General features: G+C 50.3%; 1 protein-coding gene across 1 annotated transcript in view; it reads left to right on the top strand.

The window, feature by feature from the left end:
- CCDC78 (coiled-coil domain containing 78) overlaps positions 1-19,844 on the top strand; it is a 99,917-nt gene that overhangs the window by 21,787 nt on the left and 58,286 nt on the right. The window lies entirely within an intron of this gene.

The raw sequence follows: 19,844 nt of genomic DNA, 5'->3' as shown, positions 1-19,844 counted from the left end.
GCTTAAGATCTTAGGGTCTTGAGCTTGAGCCCCTGTCGTGCCGTTATGTCTGCAACATAACACCAAGTGGGTTTACTCAGCCTGTTATTCTTCCGACGTTGGCAAAATGAGTTCCAGCCTATTGGGTAATAAGCCATTCAAATATCCTGTGTCGGAGTGGTGATCCATCCAGGATTGTACTCCTTAGCCATAACAAAACTGCCTCGGCAGCCCTATGCTCCTCAAGGCATGAAAGGAATGTCTTTTTTTACGTACCCTACTCTTAATGGGGCACAATATGGATCTTTCAAAATGGCGTGATCCACCGCAGAATGCTTCGTGCGCATGCGCAGAAATGCATAGCCATAGCAGCCGTCGGGGCATGTTAACATACATTGTGGGTGTCATATCGGGATTTTTACCTAAAATGGCTCACAAAGCTTTGAAAATTAGTCAAAAATACTTGGAAAAGTAGCTGAAAGAAAGGGGTGTGCCACTGTACAGCAAAATAGTTGGAGAACTTTCTCAGCTCAGCAACAGGAGTCATATCTTACAGAAGTCAGTACTGCAGACTCCCTCCCGATGATGTGGAGCGGTGCAAGGCCCGAAATGGGGATGGACACATGCTACCCAAGCCCTTGACCATCGCTGCCAGTGATTGGACTTTGAATCTCATGGGAGTGGCTCCTATGAACATGGCAGGCTTGGTGATTTACAGTGCCCTCCATAAGTATTGGAACAGTGAAGTCAAATTTGTTATTATTGCTATTACCCAAGGGGCCAAACCAGTTTTTGGGGGGGGGAAAAACAGACACAGCGTGCTGTAAAAGGTTTGCTGCCAAAAAATAATATCTATATATATATATAGGAACAAAATGTATATGGACAACCTTGCAAACAAGCTACTGGAAATCTGGAGGAAGCCTATACGTGAATATGGCACCTTTAGCGGCAATCAGCCATTATGGTTTATCCATGTTCCTTGTGCAATGATGAAGGAAAAACTTAATTCTAACAAACCAAATATATCATAAATAAATTGTTACTCCCTGAACCATTTAAATCTCAATATCAAGGCATATTTTGGGGCAAAGAAGAAGCACACATAATTACTCTGCCTTCATATAAAAGCAAGACAACCGACATCTCGGCATTGGAAGACTTTACAGACAAAGATCATGGTCCCGCCCAGATCACAGCAGATGTAATCATCCAGGCAAAGGAGCTTGTGGTCGCTGTATATACCAACAATGGTGATAACTTCGAGGGCTCAGACCTTGGAAAGCTCCGAGTTCACAAGTTCCTAAACAACAAGTCAACTCTGCTGAAGCTGCGACCGCCCACAGAGAACGCATTCCAACAACATCTCAAATGTGCGGCGTTGGCGACTGCAATCGGCAAGAGTGCTCACACTTGCAAGCCAAGTTTCGAACCATGTGAGGACTATGGGTGAGCCGTGGATGATGGAAAGCTGGTACCAGTGCAATCCACACACCCGACCTGGCCACAGCAGATGATGCAGACGATCTCCTGTGGCTGCACCAAGGGCTGCACAAACTGCTCATGTGGGAAGAAGAACATTGCCTGTTAAATAGGCTGCCGCTGTCAGGGATCGAAAAAGAAGTGCAGCCATGCCCACTACACTGCCACCTTTGACACCAGCAGTGAACTAGAACGGCACTCAGTAGAGAGCATACCTCCGCCTGGTTGGCCATATCACTCAATGGTGAAGAACCACTTTAAAATTCCACTGGCTGGATCCGGATCTTCAACAAAATTGAATCGATTCTTCCTTGTCATACACACACGCAACCTGTCCAACAAGTTTCGTCCAAATCCATCCATAACTTTTTGAGATATCCTGCAATGTATCGTTTTTGGCCCGATCTCCCGATGGTGAAGAATCACTTAAAAATTAAATAATTCTCGTATCCGAATCCATATTCACATCTTCACCAAAATCGAATCGAATCGTCCTTGTCAGACCACCCAACCGGTCCACCAAGTTCCGTCCAAATCCGTCCACAACTTTTTGAGATATCCTGCTATGCATCGTTTTTGGTCCTATCTCCCAATGGTGAAAAATCACTTTAAAAATTCTAGTAGCCGGATCCGAATCCAGATCTTCACCACAATCTAAACATTTCGTCCTTGTCACATACTCTACATCACTGCCAAATTTCGTCCGAATCCGTCCACAACTTTTTGAGATATTTTTTCACAGACAAACGGCCAGACAAACAGACAGGGGTGAAAACATAACCTCCATCCACCTTTTGGTGGCGGAGTTCTCTTCACCCTCTCTTTTGCTCAAGGTCATCTGCCATCTGCTTGGAAATCAGCCAACATCACCGCTTTACACAAAAAAGGTGTAAAACAGATCCTTGCAACGACAGACCAATCAGCCTTCTCCCAATTATCAGCAAAGTCATCGAGTCCATCATTGCTTCGGATATGAAATCTTTCCTCTTCTCCAATGGCTTCATCTCTGATCAGCAATGTGGTTTCAGACCAGGTTAGTTTACTCTGGTCATGCTGCTTCTGCTTTCTCAACAATGGATGGAGGTCCTCAATGCCAAACAGGAAATTAGAGCTGTCCCCCTTGACATATCACGTGCCTTCGATATGGTCTAACACCCCGCTCTGCTCACCAAACTCTCCTCCTATGGCATCCATGGAAATCTCCACGCATGGCTGGCGGACTTCCTCTCTGGTCGTAGTCAACGTGTGGTCCTGAATGGGTTTCTCTCATCTCCCCTTCCTGTTCAGGCTGGAGCTCCTCAAGGCAGTGTTCTGGGCCCTGTGCTTTTTCTGGTCTTCATAAAATATCTCTCTGACTCTCTTGAAAATACTCTCTATCTCTTTGCTGATGACTCCACTCTCTGCCGCTCCATCCCTCATCCCTCAGATTGGCAGTCTGCAGCTTCCTCACTCTCTGCAGACCTGGACAAAATCACAGACTGGTCAAACAAGTGGAACATGTCTTTCCATGCTGACAAATCTCACACCGTTACTATGTCTCTCTGAAAAGACCGACTGGAAAACCCTCCCATCTACTTTCTCAACAATCCTCTCCAAGAAGTTCTGTCACTCAAGCTTTTGGGTCTCACTATCTGCCATGATCTTTCCTGGGAAAACCACATTTCCAAGCTGGCCTCCAAAGCCAGTCGCCGACTGGGCATCCTCCATCGTACGAGGTCCTTCCTTGGCACACCTGAGCTCCTCACCACATACAAGGCTTTCATCCGCAGCTCAATGGAATACTGTTCTCCCCTCTGGGCTGGTGTCCTGCCTCACACCTAGCTCGTCTTCATGCTGTTGAAACCAAAGCTTTCAGAATCATTGGAATCGCCTGCGATGAAGCTAACTCTGAGGGCCTTTCACTCACTCGCCGCAGGCAGGTAAGTGGTCTTTCTGTCTTCTACTGACTCCTATCCGGCCTAGCTCCCCCAGCTCTATCTGTGCTCTGTCCCCCGAATATTCCTACAGGTCGCACAAGATCTGCCAACAACCCTCTTCTGGTGAAATTGCCAAAATAAAGACTCTCTGCTCACCTTCACTCCTTCATTCCTCTTTACTCCCGCCTCTGCAACAAACTCCCTCACTCTCTTCAATCCCACTCCTCCCTCCAGGTCTTTAAAACAGCTGTTCACCACCATCTCTTATCTTCCCCCATCCAAAACCTTGATCTCTTCTACCCCCGTTAATTCACCCCAAATCCACGTTTTTTTTGAAATACCGACTTTTTTATTTCCTGGAAGTCCCAGCAGTGTCCATGTGTTTTATACTTTCCCAACCCCACCTCCCCCACCTTCCCATGCCTCCTCCCCCCAAGCCTTCTCCCTCCCACAGATCTTCCGTTGTTCTTGTTTGATGAAGGCATTTGTCACTTGGGCCCACACTCTGAGAAACGCCTGACTGAGTTGAGCTGCAGTTGTCGGCCTTGGTCGAACGTCATTCAGTCTTCTTTGAACCTCGTCCCACAAGTGCTCTATCGGGTTTATATCGGGGCTGAGCGCAGGCCAGTGCATGGTTTGGATGCCATTCTGTTGCAGGAAGTCCCTTGTTGCTCTGGCAGTGTGGGCACGGGCGTTGTCCTGCTGGAAGATATGATTTCCGTGACGTCCAAAATGTGGCACGACGTGAGGTCTGAGGACTTGATCGATGTAGCGAGCAGCTGTGACACCATTGCCTCTTCCTGGACCAATATTCTGGAACACCACAGGACCGACTTTGTGATTGAGAGCAATAGCACCCCATACCATGATGTTTGTACCACCCCACGAGTCTCTTTCCATCACACAGTCATCTGAGTAGCATTCCCCACGTCTATGCCAAACTCTCACTCTGCCATCTGCCGTGGAAACACAGTATCGGCTTTCGTCTGAGAAAAGAACGGTTCTCCACTGCTGGTAACGCCAATTTTGATGCTGTGTGGCCCACTGTAGTCGGTCACGGCAGTGTCGAACTTTAAGAATGGGGCCACGATACGGCCTGTGACAACAGACATCCCTGTTCTTCAAACGTCGACGGACTGTATCACCACTAATGTGTCTCTGGTGGGTTCCAACTGTTTGTCTTGCAGTTTCTGTAGCCCTGGTAAAGCGATCTTGGATGTGATGACGCACAATATGTCGATCCTGTCATGGTGTTGTTACCCTCGGTCTGCCACTGCGTGGGCGGTCATCGGTGCTGTTGGTGGCCTGGTATCGTTCCTGTAACCTGTAGATCGTTCTCACATTGACATGGAAAGCAATGGCAACCATTCGTGCAGTCTGTCCAGCATGCAATCTTCCAATAGCCTGGTCTCTCTGAATCCTCGTAAATCTGGGCATGGCGCTGGCATCGAAACACGAATGATGAACACACGTTTTGGGGTGCCTTTTATAGGGAAAGTCACAAGGAGCGCACGTGCATTTTGATTTCCATGGGAATCATGCACGACTTTGTACCATGGTCGTTTTTTTGCCTGCGTTTTGGTGACCTGTTTTTATCCATGTGTGCACCACTGTCAGTAGTTAGGATTAAATTTAGATACAGACGAATGTAAATAATGATATCTAAACGAAATGCATTGATATTTCTATGGCAAATGTTCAGGAATTATTTTCATGAAGTGACGTTTCTATTGCTGTTCAGTGTATATATATATATATATTGTTGCGAATATGGAATTTGGCCTCCATATCCGCTTGTAAATATTCCCCTATTTCCCCAATACTCCCCAACTATCCCCAATCCCCCATTCCCTAGTCCCATTGTCTGTAAACAACAATCAGTAGAGCCGACCTTCCCCTTTTTCCCCCATTAAATGTCGTGCCCAGGTCCACCGCATCTCACGTAGACAACTTTCGGACATCTTGCTAGTTATTCTTAGTCTATGTCAGTTAAGGACTCCTTTCCATTAATTCTGACTCTTCGTTGCACCAGAATGTGATTATATGGCACCAGTAGTGAGTTTAGGACCTTCCCTTACCTACTCCCATCTTCTTCCCCAAACAACAACAACAACAACAACAACTACAACAACAACAACTACAGCTACAACAACAACGACAACAACGGCGCGCGGGGGGAGTGTGCGTCCTCACACCGGCTCGGTTCGCCGCCATGACCATGCGCTCCACGGGGTTACCACGAAGGGGCTCCCTGTCAGCCCCTCGTCAAGGGGCGGAGCCGGTAACCCCCCCGCACGCACCCAATGAGAAGCAACGAGCCGATTCCATCTGGGGCGGAGCTAACGAGCCGAGGGCGTGTCACTCCCCGCCGGATATACGAAGCGACTCACCGGACGTGACGTCAGATGCGCCCCCAGCTTGAAGAAGAGCAAGTCACTACCTCCGAGCGCTGCGACCTCCCTGCATGCTGCATCTCTGGACCGGACCGAGCCGATTCTGTCCCTGAGCCCAGGTGCACCTGGAGCCAACGATCCTGCCTTTCCTAGCCATCAATCCCCGTGTGAGTCAGCCTTTTGTCCCGTTTATCTGTCGTCTGTTGGGGTTAATATAAGATTGTGTCTAAGTGCCTATCTTCCTTTGCTGTCCCTCTTGTAGTTGTAATCTAACCTTCCGAACGAATATAATCTCCTCCGGAGGTCTTGAGAACCGTATCCCTGGGGTCGTGTCATTTTAATCCCAGCCGTGTGTCTTTTCCTTCATTGATCTAGCGTAGCGCGATTAGTCAACGTTCGGGTATAATCGGGTAACTTGTGCAGACGTGGTCATACCAAACCGCTCGGTAAATAACATCCACCACCACGTCTGTAACAATTGGTGTCGAGGAGTGGAATTCGAACCCGGGACTAAATTTATTAGGCCCAAATTTGTAGTAGAATCAATTCGGAGCGCGTTTCCCGCGCGAAATTATAACGGCGAAATTTGAATTTGTTTTACAAAAATAAAAACCCGAATTTTGAAAGTCGCGCTATGGCAGACCAAGACAGCTGGGGTCCGGTAGGGGAGAGTGAGGCAGGGTCGGTCCAGGACCAAATTGAGGGACGCGAGGAGAGCGAAGCAGCGAGGGTAGCAGACGCACAAAATAGCGTCGTTGTGCCCGACATTGCGGGAGCGCAAAATGGCGCCTCGCTGGTCACCGCGCCCGCGACCGTGGCAGCGCCCCTGGTGGATCCGAACCTTTTTATGTTGCAAATGGGGGCCCTTATGGAGAGGCTAGAAGCAAAAATGGGGGTAATGAATAACGAAATGGGGGTAATGAGGGACGAAGCGAGGGGTACTGGTGAGGGATTAGACAATAATTTTAGGGGATTAGACAACAATTTTAAGGGATTAGACGAGAAATTTGGGAAATTAGACAATAGATTAGGGGAAATACAGGAGGGGTTAATGGGGGTAGAAAACAGAATGGCCGCTCAAGAGAATCAAATGGAAGGGATGCAAAAGGGGTTAGAGGGGGTAGAAAATAGAATGGCTGCCCAGGAGAATCAGATAGAGGGAGTGAAAAATGGGTTAGAGGGGTTAGAAAACAGGATGGAAGGCAAATTGAGGGACATGAGGGACCAAGCGGAAAGGGAAGTTAACCAAATGGGGCAGCAGATAGAGGGGGTCAGAATGGGGGTAGAAACCAAACTGGATGCTCACAGGGAGGAAATGGAGCAGATGAGGGTGGCATCTGGGCAGGAGATGCAAGTGATGGGAGAGGAGATCAGAGGAGGAGTGAGTGAGGAGGTCGGAGGAGTGCGCGAGGAGGTGAGGCACTGTAAGGAGCACATGGAGAAGGAGGTGAGAAAGGGGACTGTAAAGTTACAAGGGGGCATAGAGGTCCTGACGCAGGAGGTGGAACAGCTGACGGAGGGACAAAAAGAAGTAACGGAGCAGGTTCAAAGGAACACTGCGGTATTAGGAGGGTTGAAAGCGACACAGAAAGAACTAAAAGACGACTTGATAGCGACGAAGAGGGAATGTCAGATGGTACGTGAGGGACTGACAACGAGGTTGGACGAGGTGATAGAGGTGATGGAGACGAAGGACCGGCAGGTGAGGACGCACATGGAAACGGTCAAGGTAGCCTTGGAGGACGAGCTGGAGGAGACGTACCGGGGAATAAAAGAGGTGAAGCAGAAACTAGAAGAAGTGGAAGAAGGGATGAGCGAAATTAAGAAGCGACGGAGAGGGGATAAGAAAGAGATAAAAGAGGAGATAAAAGAATTGGTCCAAAGTCTGTGTTCGGATCGTGATGATGTGCTCATTAACCGGATGAGGGATTCGCAGGTGATGGAGGAGAAGCGAAGAGGAAGAGGACCCGGTGTAAGTGGTGACCAATATGGTCGTGCGTATGATGCGCCAGGGGATTTAAGAAGCTTGGGGGTCGAGATGGACCCGGGTGTTCGTGAGAGGCCGTTGGTGAAGTGTGCGACAGGTCTGGTGTGCGAAAGAGGAGGTGTGCGAGAAAGTCCGACTCTGGGGTGTGTGAGGAAAAAGTGCGTGCCAAGGAGTGAGTGTGCTGGCAAGAGTGAGTCGGTCGTAGCGCGTGTGCGAGGGGGCACATGGAAGCGCGGTGTGGTGAGTGTTACAGAGGGTGTAACGGGAGAGTGTGCGCGAGAAAGGTGTGTGACGGACAGGTGCATGAGGAAAGAGTGTGCTGTCAAGAGTAAGGGTGAGTGCGTGGTCAAGAGTGGTGGTGAGAGTAGTGAGAGTGACAAGGAGAGTGAGCTGGTTGTGACAGGTGAGCGAGGATGTACACCTGGGATGGAAGGATGCACACCTGGAATGGTAGAGCGTGTGTGGGAAGGCACATTTGAGTTGGTAGTGAGGCACGTGGTTGGGTGTGCGAATGAGGGCACACCTGTGATTGTCACAGAGGAGGTGACCGAGGAGGGGGCGCGAAGAGGTGTATTGGTGAGGTGTGCGAGCGACGAATGTGTGCCAAGGTGTTCGGTGGTCAGGTGTGTGACCAAGGCTGTGAGTGGAAAGGGTTTACCTGGGTGTGTAAGGAAAGGTACGAGGAGCATGGGCACGGCTGGATGTGTGAGTAAGGAACGGGCTGCGGGGTGTAAGCATGCAGGTGAAGCATCGACGTTAGACGGGGTAGAGTTTAGAACGACTTATAGCCGAATCGGGCCCTCGGTGCGTGCTGGGCCTCGCTTTGAACGGCCGCGTCCGTGCTCCACTAGGCGGAGCTGGCAGCCCAATAGAAAGGGTCGTCATGGCGACCACTTTTTGGTGAGACGTGCCGGCAGGTCTAGATCGGGGCATTGGATGGCTCCACGCCGAGGTGGTGCGTGGGATCTCGGCACGGGTAAGCCCCCGTCCCTGCACCGAGTGCCGGACGCATCCTGCCGCCGGCACAAAACAACCAGCATCCATTGCTTGGCTTTACGAAGCCGGGCTTTGGACAGGAATTGGCGCACCGAGAGGCATTATTGAGTAGACTGAGTGATGAGGTTAGTGTTTTGGACCCAAAATTGGAGAAAAACAAAATTTGATGATTGGCAAGGGATTGGCAGTAGTGATTGGCAGATGATGGGTAGTGATTGGCAAATTTTTGATTTGTTGAAATTTGATGTGCAAAATTGGTAGTGAGAGACCCCCGATGTGGTGGGATGGCATCCCTGCCACCCTTCCCATGTGGGGGGGCAAAGGAGCAATAGCTTAAGGGGTGTATGGCAGTGAAAACTAGCCCGGGTGGGTTAGGTTATATTGATAGGGCCCTAGAAGATGACATTAGGTAACGTTAAGTTTAGTTAGCGACTGATACCTGTAGTGGGGACGCAGGTAGATTAGTGTGGATGATAATGACGAGGGAGCGCAATAGTTTAAAGGGACGACTGGGAAGCGCAAGTTTCAGAGGGGAGTAGTTAGATGAGATGATGCTGTGTGAGAATTGAACAGGAGTGATTGCACAGGTGTGCAACTGGACAGGTGTGTGGAGCAGTGTGTGAGTAGTGAGTGTGTGGATCAGCGCAAATGCGCTTGGGGAGAGAAGGGTGCAGGTGGCACCAGGTGTGAGAGCACAGGTGTGCAAGTACAGGTGTGTGGAGAGAGTTGGAGTAAGTGGTACGGAGTGGTGTGCATGGTGCGAAGGTGTGGATGGGGGAAGAGTGGACCCCTTTCACGAATACCCGGGGCGGGTAGTGTAAGTGTTAGGTAGAGGGTATAGGTAAATTGTGGTTGGATATTGGCATCTGTGGTGCGGGTGGAAGAATGGTATTGTGGATGGGTGCATTAGTGTCGTGGAAATGGCTGCGCGTGTAGCCTGTTAGTGTGTGTAGTTGGTTGGGCACTCCACCACTGTGAGGATGTCGGCCAGGTGAGGCCGCAGGTGGGCTCTGGGAGCCGGTAGAGTTGTGGATGGGGCCCGAGGATCCGGAGGACGGACCCGGGTAGCCCAGTGCCAGAGAGGGCACCGAGTGGGGAGAGCGCCAGAGGGCCTTCCCCAGGTAGTTAGGTTAGGGCAGGGAGCAGGTAAGCTCGGAGGCAACTGCAGTGGTGGAGGTGTGCAGGTGGGTAGACCCACTGGGAGAGGTACACGCCACAGCCCAGAAATTGTGCGAGGGCACCGGGAGATGAATCGGGGGAGTGAGACCCCAAATTGAAGAGCACCACAGTTTGGCCAATGGGAATTGGTTTTTAGAACCCATAGTGTAAGAGGGCCAATGGTTTGGCCGGAGAAAGACCCCGGGTAGTGTAAAGTTGTTAAAGTCATTTAGGAAATAGTTAGGATTGATGAACCTGTCGCACCATACGCAGCCACTTACCTGTGGTGATGATGATGACTCCACACCTGTGTTTTCTTTGTTCTGTTGCAGGAAGTAAGGACTGCTGTTGGATTTGTGAGACGCATCACGACGTGGATGAGACATTGGGGTGATTCCATCTCTCCCTCCCTAGGAGGGACTGATGACGAATTGGAAATGGCAAAATTTGATTGGTTAGGAGGGAGAGAAGACGAATTTGGTTTATGGGAGGAACGGGGAAGACAGTAGGGACGTTTGTTGATTGGTAAAATAGATGTTTATGGGTAGTGTGGTGTTTTGTGGATACAGTAAGGGGTAAGGGAGGGGCCATGTAGGTTACCTGGTGGGGGGGGCGTACGGTAGGAACGTACCTGTCTCACCTGGTTCCCATGTGCCCCCAGTGTGCATTACCTTGCATTGCGTGCACTTTTGCGCCCTTACCACCTTACTCACTTGTCTGCTTCTTTTGTCTCCCACCTCCGAGGATCTGGTTTTGGGGCAGAGAGAGAGGAGAGAGAAGTGCTGGCTTCGCAGTTGTGGGCCTGCACTTTCGCTGTTTGCTGCTTGGATCGATACACCATATGGACCGCAATGTTTGTGGCCACCCACAATGGACCGCAGCTCTTTTGCGGCCAAGCACCACCCGTGGAAGGACCTATGGGTCAACGTGGCACCTATGCCAAACAGGTGAACCACTAACAGTTGGCCCCCTGACGGCCACAATAAAGAAATGGACGCGGTTGGCGCCTTTCTTTATTTTTAAAAAGAAGTAAGAAGGCCAAGTGCACCACACGAAGGCAAGACCAGCGGCAGAACATCGGCCGGCTGCGACACCACACAATGATTCATAAACACTTTATTGGTGCACCGGATGGTGCTCACTGTGTGATGGGATGGTGCTTTTGGTGTTTGGAAAGGGTGCTCTACACATTATTAAAGGCCGTAGGCCACAGAGCACTCGTGGGTTGGTGTATCGATGCTAGCATGCGTGCTCTCTCTCTATGCATAACATCTGCATGTGTTCCTCCAAAAACAGGTCCTGGATCGTAGTGTAAATATCAGCGTAGTCTTGTGTAAATAATGCTCCCTACCGGCTGTATGTTTAGTTTGAGGATTCTTTCCGGATTCGGTTATCCTGTGGGTGTGTTTCTGTGAGGAGAAGGGTGCAACGTCGCAGGGGGACATATTTACTCATTTGTGAATATCTGTAAAACTGTCGCACTCAGGGTAGAGTTAATAGTAGAGGGAACTACATTGCGTGCCACACTAAAGTAGGTAAAAATTTATCGGGTCGGGACGCCCCGAGGGTAGAGAAGGGTGCAATGTTGCGAATATGGAATTTGGCCTCCATATCCGCTTGTAAATATTCCCCTATTTCCCCAATACTCCCCAACTATCCCCAATCCCCCATTCCCTAGTCCCATTGTCTGTAAACAACAATCAGTAGAGCCGACCTTCCCCTTTTTCCCCCATTAAACGTCGTGCCCAGGTCCACCGCATCTCACGTAGACAACTTTCGGACATCTTGCTAGTTATTCTTAGTCTATGTCAGTTAAGGACTCCTTTCCATTAATTCTGACTCTTCGTTGCACCAGAATGTGATTATATGGCACCAGTAGTGAGTTTAGGACCTTCCCTTACCTACTCCCATCTTCTTCCCCAAACAACAACAACAACAACAACAACTACAACAACAACAACTACAGCTACAACAACAACTACAACAACGGCGCGCGGGGGGAGTGTGCGTCCTCACACCGGCTCGGTTCGCCGCCATGACCATGCGCTCCACGGGGTTACCACGAAGGGGCTCCTTGTCAGCCCCTCGTCAAGGGGCGGAGCCGGTAACCCCCCCGCACGCACCCAATGAGAAGCAACGAGCCGATTCCATCTGGGGCGGAGCTAACGAGCCGAGGGCGTGTCACTCCCCGCCGGATATACGAAGCGACTCACCGGACGTGACGTCAGATGCGCCCCCAGCTTGAAGAAGAGCAAGTCACTACCTCCGAGCGCTGCGACCTCCCTGCATGCTGCATCTCTGGACCGGACCGAGCCGATTCTGTCCCTGAGCCCAGGTGCACCTGGAGCCAACGATCCTGCCTTTCCTAGCCATCAATCCCCGTGTGAGTCAGCCTTTTGTCCCGTTTATCTGTCGTCTGTTGGGGTTAATATAAGATTGTGTCTAAGTGCCTATCTTCCTTTGCTGTCCCTCTTGTAGTTGTAATCTAACCTTCCGAACGAATATAATCTCCTCCGGAGGTCTTGAGAACCGTATCCCTGGGGTCGTGTCATTTTAATCCCAGCCGTGTGTCTTTTCCTTCATTGATCTAGCGTAGCGCGATTAGTCAACGTTCGGGTATAATCGGGTAACTTGTGCAGACGTGGTCATACCAAACCGCTCGGTAAATAACATCCACCACCACGTCTGTAACAATATATATATATATATATATATATATATATATATATTTACGGATCTCAGAGACGGCACTCCCCTTAGCAAGGGGGGGTTAATCCCCTTGGCCCGTTAATCTGGCCGTCTCTAGTCCTGGTACTCGTAACGCTCTTTTGCGGGGTGAAATTGGTCAGGGTTATTGGTCAAGGTGTTCTCCCGAATACCTTTACCAATCCCTCTGCAAAACAGGGAGACGAGTACCGCTCGAACCACGGACAAGATGGTATTTGCCGAGCGGTTTAGCAATCCGCGCTTCGAGCCGTTAGCAATTGACTAACCCGATTCCGAGCGTTGGCCAAATCGTGCCACAGGTACTCAATCGAAAGAAGGGACTAAAGCGATCGGGGGAAAGAAGAAACCAAAGTAAGGAATACCAGACATTTATTAACTATATACAAAACCAAAGAAGAAACGAAAGTAATATACAGTGAAGATTGTCATCCTATTGTCATCTTTCTCTAAATTCCTATCATTAACCTAACCCTCCCGGGCTAGTTTACACAGCCAAAACCCCATAACTAATGCTCATGTGCCCGGGGGGATGGGAGGGATGGCGGATTTACCATCCCTCTACATCGGGCATCTCCCTCTATCAATTTTGCCCATCCAATTTTTACCCATCAAATTTGCCCATCCAATTTGCCAATTAAATTCACTATCCCCAATTTCGAATCAAAATACTATCATCATCACAGTCCGCTATATCTGAGCCTCTCGGTACGTCATGACATTTTCAAAGCTCGGCTTCGCAAAGCCAAGCAATGCATGCGGGTGGTTTGTCTACTGCGGTTGGGTCCGTCCGGCATTTGGTTCAGGGGAGGAGGTTTGGTTGGGCCAAGATTCACAGCACCATCCCGGCGCGGGGCCTTTTGGTCTCCTGCCAATCCTGCCCGGGTGGGACGCCGCCACCACAAGGGGGCGCCGTTCCGATCCCTCCTACCTTCCCTCGAACCGGGTCGGTCGCCTTGCCTAGCAAAGCTCGGACTCGATCGTGCAGGGCGGGGCCCGGCCCGGATCGTGCATGGCGGTTCTTTTGAAACCGCCGTGATTACGACCCTCGCCAGTTCCCGCAGTACCCAAAGCCCGTCACGGACCGAGGGCTCGCGTCGACTATACGTCGGTCTGAACGCTATCCCATTTAGCGTCGATGCCCCCCGTACATGCTCACACCACTCGTTCCGTTCGTTGCTCATACATCCCATACTCTCTGTCAATTCCACCACCGCACTCTCTGTTACACACCACTCGCTGTCTGCACACTCCATAACACACCTTGGCGCACACTCGTCGTTCGCACACTTCTCGCGTGCACTCTCCCCCGTTACGTACTCCGTAACCACCACGGGCATGCACTCTTCCGTTACATCCCCTGTAACACTCCCCATCACGCGCTCCACCACCAACTCAGGTGTGCCTCCTCGCACACGCTCAACCATTCCAAGTGTGCATTCTCGCACCCGCTCCTCATCCATCTCACTCTCCGTATCACTCTCATCACACATACACTCTGACGTGCATTCTCGCTCGCACTCGGTTTTACTCCCACACTTTGTAACACACTCACTCTTCGACGCACACTTTTCCCTCACACGCGTGCCATTGCCATCCACACAGCGCACCACGGACCTTTTACGAGCGCCCGGGTTACGCTGGAATCCCAAACGCGCGAAAATTCTTTTTGCGCTAAACACCTTCCTGCAAAACCTCTTAGCACCACACACAGCCCGTCTCACCTCCGGGGTTCTTCTTCTTCGCTCCACACGCACCTGCAAATCTTTATAAGGATTATGCAGCACGACATCATGATGTGAGCATGGACTTTGCACATTATCCATCTCTCCCCTCAATTCCTGGACTACCTCCATTGTCTTTTCAATTCCAATTTCCACTATAATTAATTTGTTAATTTTTTTCTCTTCGACAACCACTGGCTTTATTAAAATTTTCTCTTCTACCTCAGCGGTCGTCGGCTTCCCCATACCCTGGGTCGCGATCTCTATACCCGTCATTTTAACCGCGCTCTGCTCCGCCTAACTCAACCCGCGCTTCTCAAACCGCGTTACCTCGTCGCGTACCTCCGCGACCTCTTCGCTCAACCTGCGGTTAACCTCCCTTTCAACTTCCTTTACCTCATATGTGGCCTTGTCCCTCACTAACCCCTCATTCACTTCCCCTATTTGGTTACCCACGTCCTCCAATTGGCCCCCTAATTTGCCTTCGAGCCCCCATATTTGGCTTCCCATGTCATGTCTCAACTCCCCAATTTGGTTTCCCAATTGTTCACTGGTACCCCTTGCTTCGTCCCTCATTGCTCCAATTTGGCCTCCCAATCGCTCACTATCAGCCCTCATTCTGCTTTCCATTCCCTCCGTTTTTACTATGAAGGCCTTCATTTGCACCATGAATAAGCCTCAGTCCATCGGTGCCGTGGGCTCGGCTGCCGCGACCACGTGTGAGGTGCCGCCATCTTGTGCGCCTGCAACCCCCTCTACCGCATCCTCATTGCTCTTCTCTTCGTTCTCTCCCAATTCCTCCCTGGGGTCCTGGGTTGCCTCTAACCCCTCATTCTCCCCTACCGGCATCCGATCGCCTTGATCATCCGTGGCACGACTTTAATTTAGGATATTAAATAAAATTTCGGCCGCTCAAAATTTTGACCAAATTTTTTCGATGGATTAAAATTTGGTTTGGGCTTCAAATCCCACTCCCCGACACCAATTGTTACGGCCAATAGCACAATTGGTGTCCAAAATTTAGTCTAAATAAATTTAGTCCCAGGTTCCAGATCCCACTCCTGACACCAATTGTTACGGATCTCAGAGACGGCACTCCCCTTAGCAAGGGGGGGTTAATCCCCTTGGCCCGTTAAGCTGGCCGTCTCTAGTCCTGGTACTCGTAACGATCTTTTGCGGGGTGAAATTGGTCAGGGTTATTGGTCAAGGTGTTCTCCAGAATACCTTTACCAATCCCTCCGCAAAACAGGGAGACAAGTACCGCTCGAACCACGGACAAGATTGTATTTGCCGAGCGGTTTAGCAATCCGCGCTTTGAGCCGTTAGCAATTGACTAACCCGATTCCGAGCGTTGGCCAAATCGTGCCACAGGTACTCAATCGAAAGAAGGGACTAAAGCGATCGGGGGAAAGAAGAAACCAAAGTAAGGAATACCAGACATTTATTAACTATATACAAAACCAAAGAAGAAACAAAAGTAATATACAGTGAAGAAGAAGAAGAAGAAGATACACAGGGCAGCCTTAAGCAGTCTTATATTATCAACGCCCAGGACAGACAAACAGACTTACACGAAAGGGAATGGCAGGCAGGAATGACTGGACGAAGGAGAAGGGTCCAAGTGGGACAGCAGGGCTGGAAGGTTCGGACAGAGGCACAGAAAGGAGGTCCGCTCCAGGTCCATGCTCCGGGCTGGAAGCGAACAGCCAGCGGCAGCTTTTTTTTTTTTTTTTTTTTTTTGTATACTGAATCGAGGCTCGTGAAAGAGCTAACATTTATTCCACAAACAAATCAACCAGACAAACAAAATATACAAAAAGAGGGAGCGGAAGACAAGATGGGGAGAGAAGGGGAAGCACACAACCACAACATTTGAAAGCAGGGAGAAGTGTGGGAGGGAGAGGGCTTGGGGGCAGGAGGCATGGGAAGGGGGGGGGGGGGTGGGAGAAGTATAAAACACAAGGGGACCGAAATTAGCGGGGGTAGAAAAGATCAAGGTTTTGGATGGGGGAGGATAAGAGATGGTGGTGAACAGCTGTTTTAAAGACCTGGAGGGTGGAGCGGGATTGAAGAGAGTGAGGGAGTTTGTTCCAGAGGCGGGAGAAAAGAGGAATGAAGGAGTGAAGGTGAGCAGAAAGTCTTGATTTTGGCAGTTTAACCATAAGAGGGTTGCAGGCAGATCTTGTGCGACCTGTAGGAATATTTGGGGGACAGAGCCCAGAGAGGGCTGGGGAGGCAAGGCCAGAGAGGAGTCGGTAGAAGACGGAAAGACCACCAACCTGCCTGCGGTGAGTGAGTGAAAGGCCCTTGGAGATAGCTTCATCGCGGGAGATTCCAATGATTCTGAACGCTTTGGTTTCAACAGCGTGAAGACGGGCTAGGTGTGAGGCAGGAGCACCAGACCAGAGGGGAGAGCAGAAATCCATAGAGCTGCGGATGAAAGCCTTGTATGTGGTGAGGAGCTCAGGTGTGCCAAGGAGGGACTTCGCACGACGGAGGATGCCCAGTCGGCGACTGGCTTTGGAGGCCAGATTTGAAATGTGGTTTTCCAAGGAAAGATCATGGCAAATAGTGAGACCCAAAAGCTTGAATGACAGAACTTCTTGGAGAGGATTATTCAGAAAGTGGATGGGAGGGTTTTCCAGTCGGTCTTTTCGGAGAGACATCGTAAGAGTGTGAGATTTATCAGGATTGAAAGACATGTTCCATTTGTTTGACCAGTCTGTGATTTTGTCCAGGTCTGTAGAGAGTGAGGAGGCTGCAGACTGCCGATCTGAGGGATGAGGAATGGAGCGACAGAGAGTAGAGTCGTCAGCAAAGAGATAGAGAGGATTTTCAAGAGAGTCAGAGAGATCATTGATGAAGACCAGAAAAAGCACAGGGCCCAGAACACTACCTTGGGGAACTCCAGCCTGAACAGGAAGAGGAGATGAGAGAAACCCATTCAGGGCCACACGTTGACTACGACCAGAGAGGAAGTCCGCCAGCCATGCGTGGAGATTTCCATGGATACCAAAGGAGGAGAGTTTGGTGAGCAGAGCAGGGTGCCAGACCGTATCGAAGGCACGTGAAATGTCAAGGGAGACGGCTCTAATTTCCTGTTTGGCGTTGAGGACCTCCATCCATTGTTGAGAAAGCAGAAGCAGCATGTCCAGAGTAGAGTGACCAGGTCTGAAACCAAATTGATGATCAGAGATCAAGCCATTGGAGAAGAGGAAAGATTTCATATCTGAAGCAATGATGGATTCCATGACTTTGCTGATAATTGGGAGAAGGCTGATTGGTCTGTAGTTGCTGGGATCTGTTTTTGCACCTTTTTGTGCAAAGCGGTGATGTTGGCTGATTTCCAAGCAGATGGCAGATGACCTTGAGCAAAAGAGATGGTGAAGAGAACAGAAAGAGGGAGTGAAATAGCGGAAGCACATGATTTTAGGACCCGTGGGCTGATGCCGTCAGGACCAGTTGCAGAATCAGAGTCGAGGGTTGACAGAAACTTTTCCACCTTGTCAGGAGGAAAGGACAGAGAGTCCAGGAGCAGCTGGGTACGACTGGGTACGGTGGGTACAGAGAGGGATGGGTTTGGGACACAAGATTTAGAGGCAAACACAGAGTTGAGGCATTCAGCTTTTTCACGTGCGGAGTCAGCCGTTAAGCCGTTTGAGGTGAGGGAGGGGATGGAGGGGGAACAAACACCAGAAACAGATTTGACCAGACGCCACCAGGATTTGGAAGAGGGAGACAGATAAGAGAGTTCGGTCTTGAGAACGGTGAGATATTGTTTCCTGGCTCTCCTGAGGGTGGACACACTTGTTTCGGGCTTTGTGAAAGGAAATGAGATTTCCTTCCGTTGGATTTGCTTTCCAGGAGACGAAAGCAAGTTGTTTCAGGGCAACAGCCTCACCACAAGATTCCGTGTACCATGGACGGGAGGAAGGGTATGACAACTGAAGACGAGATGGGATAAATCTGTGCATGAGAGAGAGCAATTTACTTTGAAAGAATTCCCAGGATGAGTTGATGTCAGAGGCGGTAGAGATGGGAGACCAGTCCAGATGATTGATGGCTGCTTGAAGACCGTGCCAGTTGGCCTGAGTGAAATGCCAGACTCGTCGACGCTGAGGAGGCTCTCTGAGAATGGTCAGAGAGATGTCCACTTTGACAAGCACATGATCAGATGAGCCGATTGGAGCAGAAGAAGAGCAGCAGACATTTTCAGGGAAGTTTGTCATAACCAAATCCAGAAGTGAAGATGCTCCGTTGACTGAGATCCGGGTCGGGAAATTGACAGATTGTGTCAGTCCCAGTGAGTCGCAGAAGTCCTTTGCTGAAGAGCCATGGCTGGTGAGAGAGGAATCCACACCCAGCCAACTGGCATGGTGACAATTGAAATCACCACATATGAGGAAGAGAGAGTTGGGATGGGTAGATTGACGTTGGTCCATATTATCAGACAGCGAGATGTAGATGGAGTCATCGCTGTTTGGTGGACGGTACAACACACATATGAACAAAAGGTGGGAGCGAAGGGGAAGCCGTAGCCAAAGGTATTCCTGGGGGTGAGGTGGAGAGAGGGCAGTGGAGGGCGAGTGAGGAAGAGAGTTTTTTATAAAGATAACAACCCCACCTCCAGGACGCGGCTCAGGTCTATCATACCGGAGGAGGGAGTAACCTGGGAGAGATACCAAGGCATCAGAGACATCATGAAGGAGGAAAGTTTCTGTTAAGCAGATCACATCTGGTTTGTCAGAAGCAACCTGTGTGGAGAGATCAGTCAAGTTTGAGCGAAGGCCCCGGATGTTTGAGGTCCATACCGTTAATGAAGAGGAAGGGGGAGCATCGGGTCCAGAACAGGCGGGGGGGGAGCATCGGGTCCAGAACAGGGGGGGGGAGGGGTAGGGTAAGATGTGGAAGAGGAGGAAGAGGTAGGGAGAGCGGTTGAAGGTGTGTCAGAGATTTCAGAGATTTCAGAATAGCTTGGAGAAAGGGAAGAATGGGGCGGACAAAAGCTTTGATGGAGATTGGGTGAGGCACAGTGAGGTGTTATTTGAGGAGGGGGAAGAGCGAGGCAGAAGGTTGGGGGAGATGAAGGTGAAAGTTGGAAGGGGGAAGAAGCAGGGAGGATGCTTTGAGGAGGAGGGGTGAGAGGGGAGTCTAGGAGGGGAGGAGCGAGGGAGAGTCTCGGAGGGGAGGGGTGTGGGGGGAGTTTAGGAGGGAGGGAAGGGGCAAGGGGGGAGATTTGAAAGGGATGGGTGATGGGGAGGATTTGGAGGGGAGGGGTGATGGGGAAGTTTTGGAGGGGAGGGGGGATGGGGAAGTTTTGGAGGGAAGGGGGGATGGGGAAGATTTGGAGGGGAGGGGTGAGATTGGATTTTGAAAAGTGTACGATTCATGGGAAACAAACATTTTTTGCAAAATGAGTTTGAGACCTTCGAGTCAAAAATACGTTTGAGGACACTGAAGGAGGGGTGGAGTTCTGGATAGTTTA

This window comes from Myxine glutinosa, chromosome 1 (assembly GCF_964187855.1).
Source record: "Myxine glutinosa chromosome 1, kmMyxGlut1.1, whole genome shotgun sequence".
NCBI classification, from domain to species: Eukaryota; Metazoa; Chordata; class Myxini; order Myxiniformes; family Myxinidae; genus Myxine; species Myxine glutinosa.
This window is presented reverse-complemented; position numbering and strand designations above follow the sequence as displayed.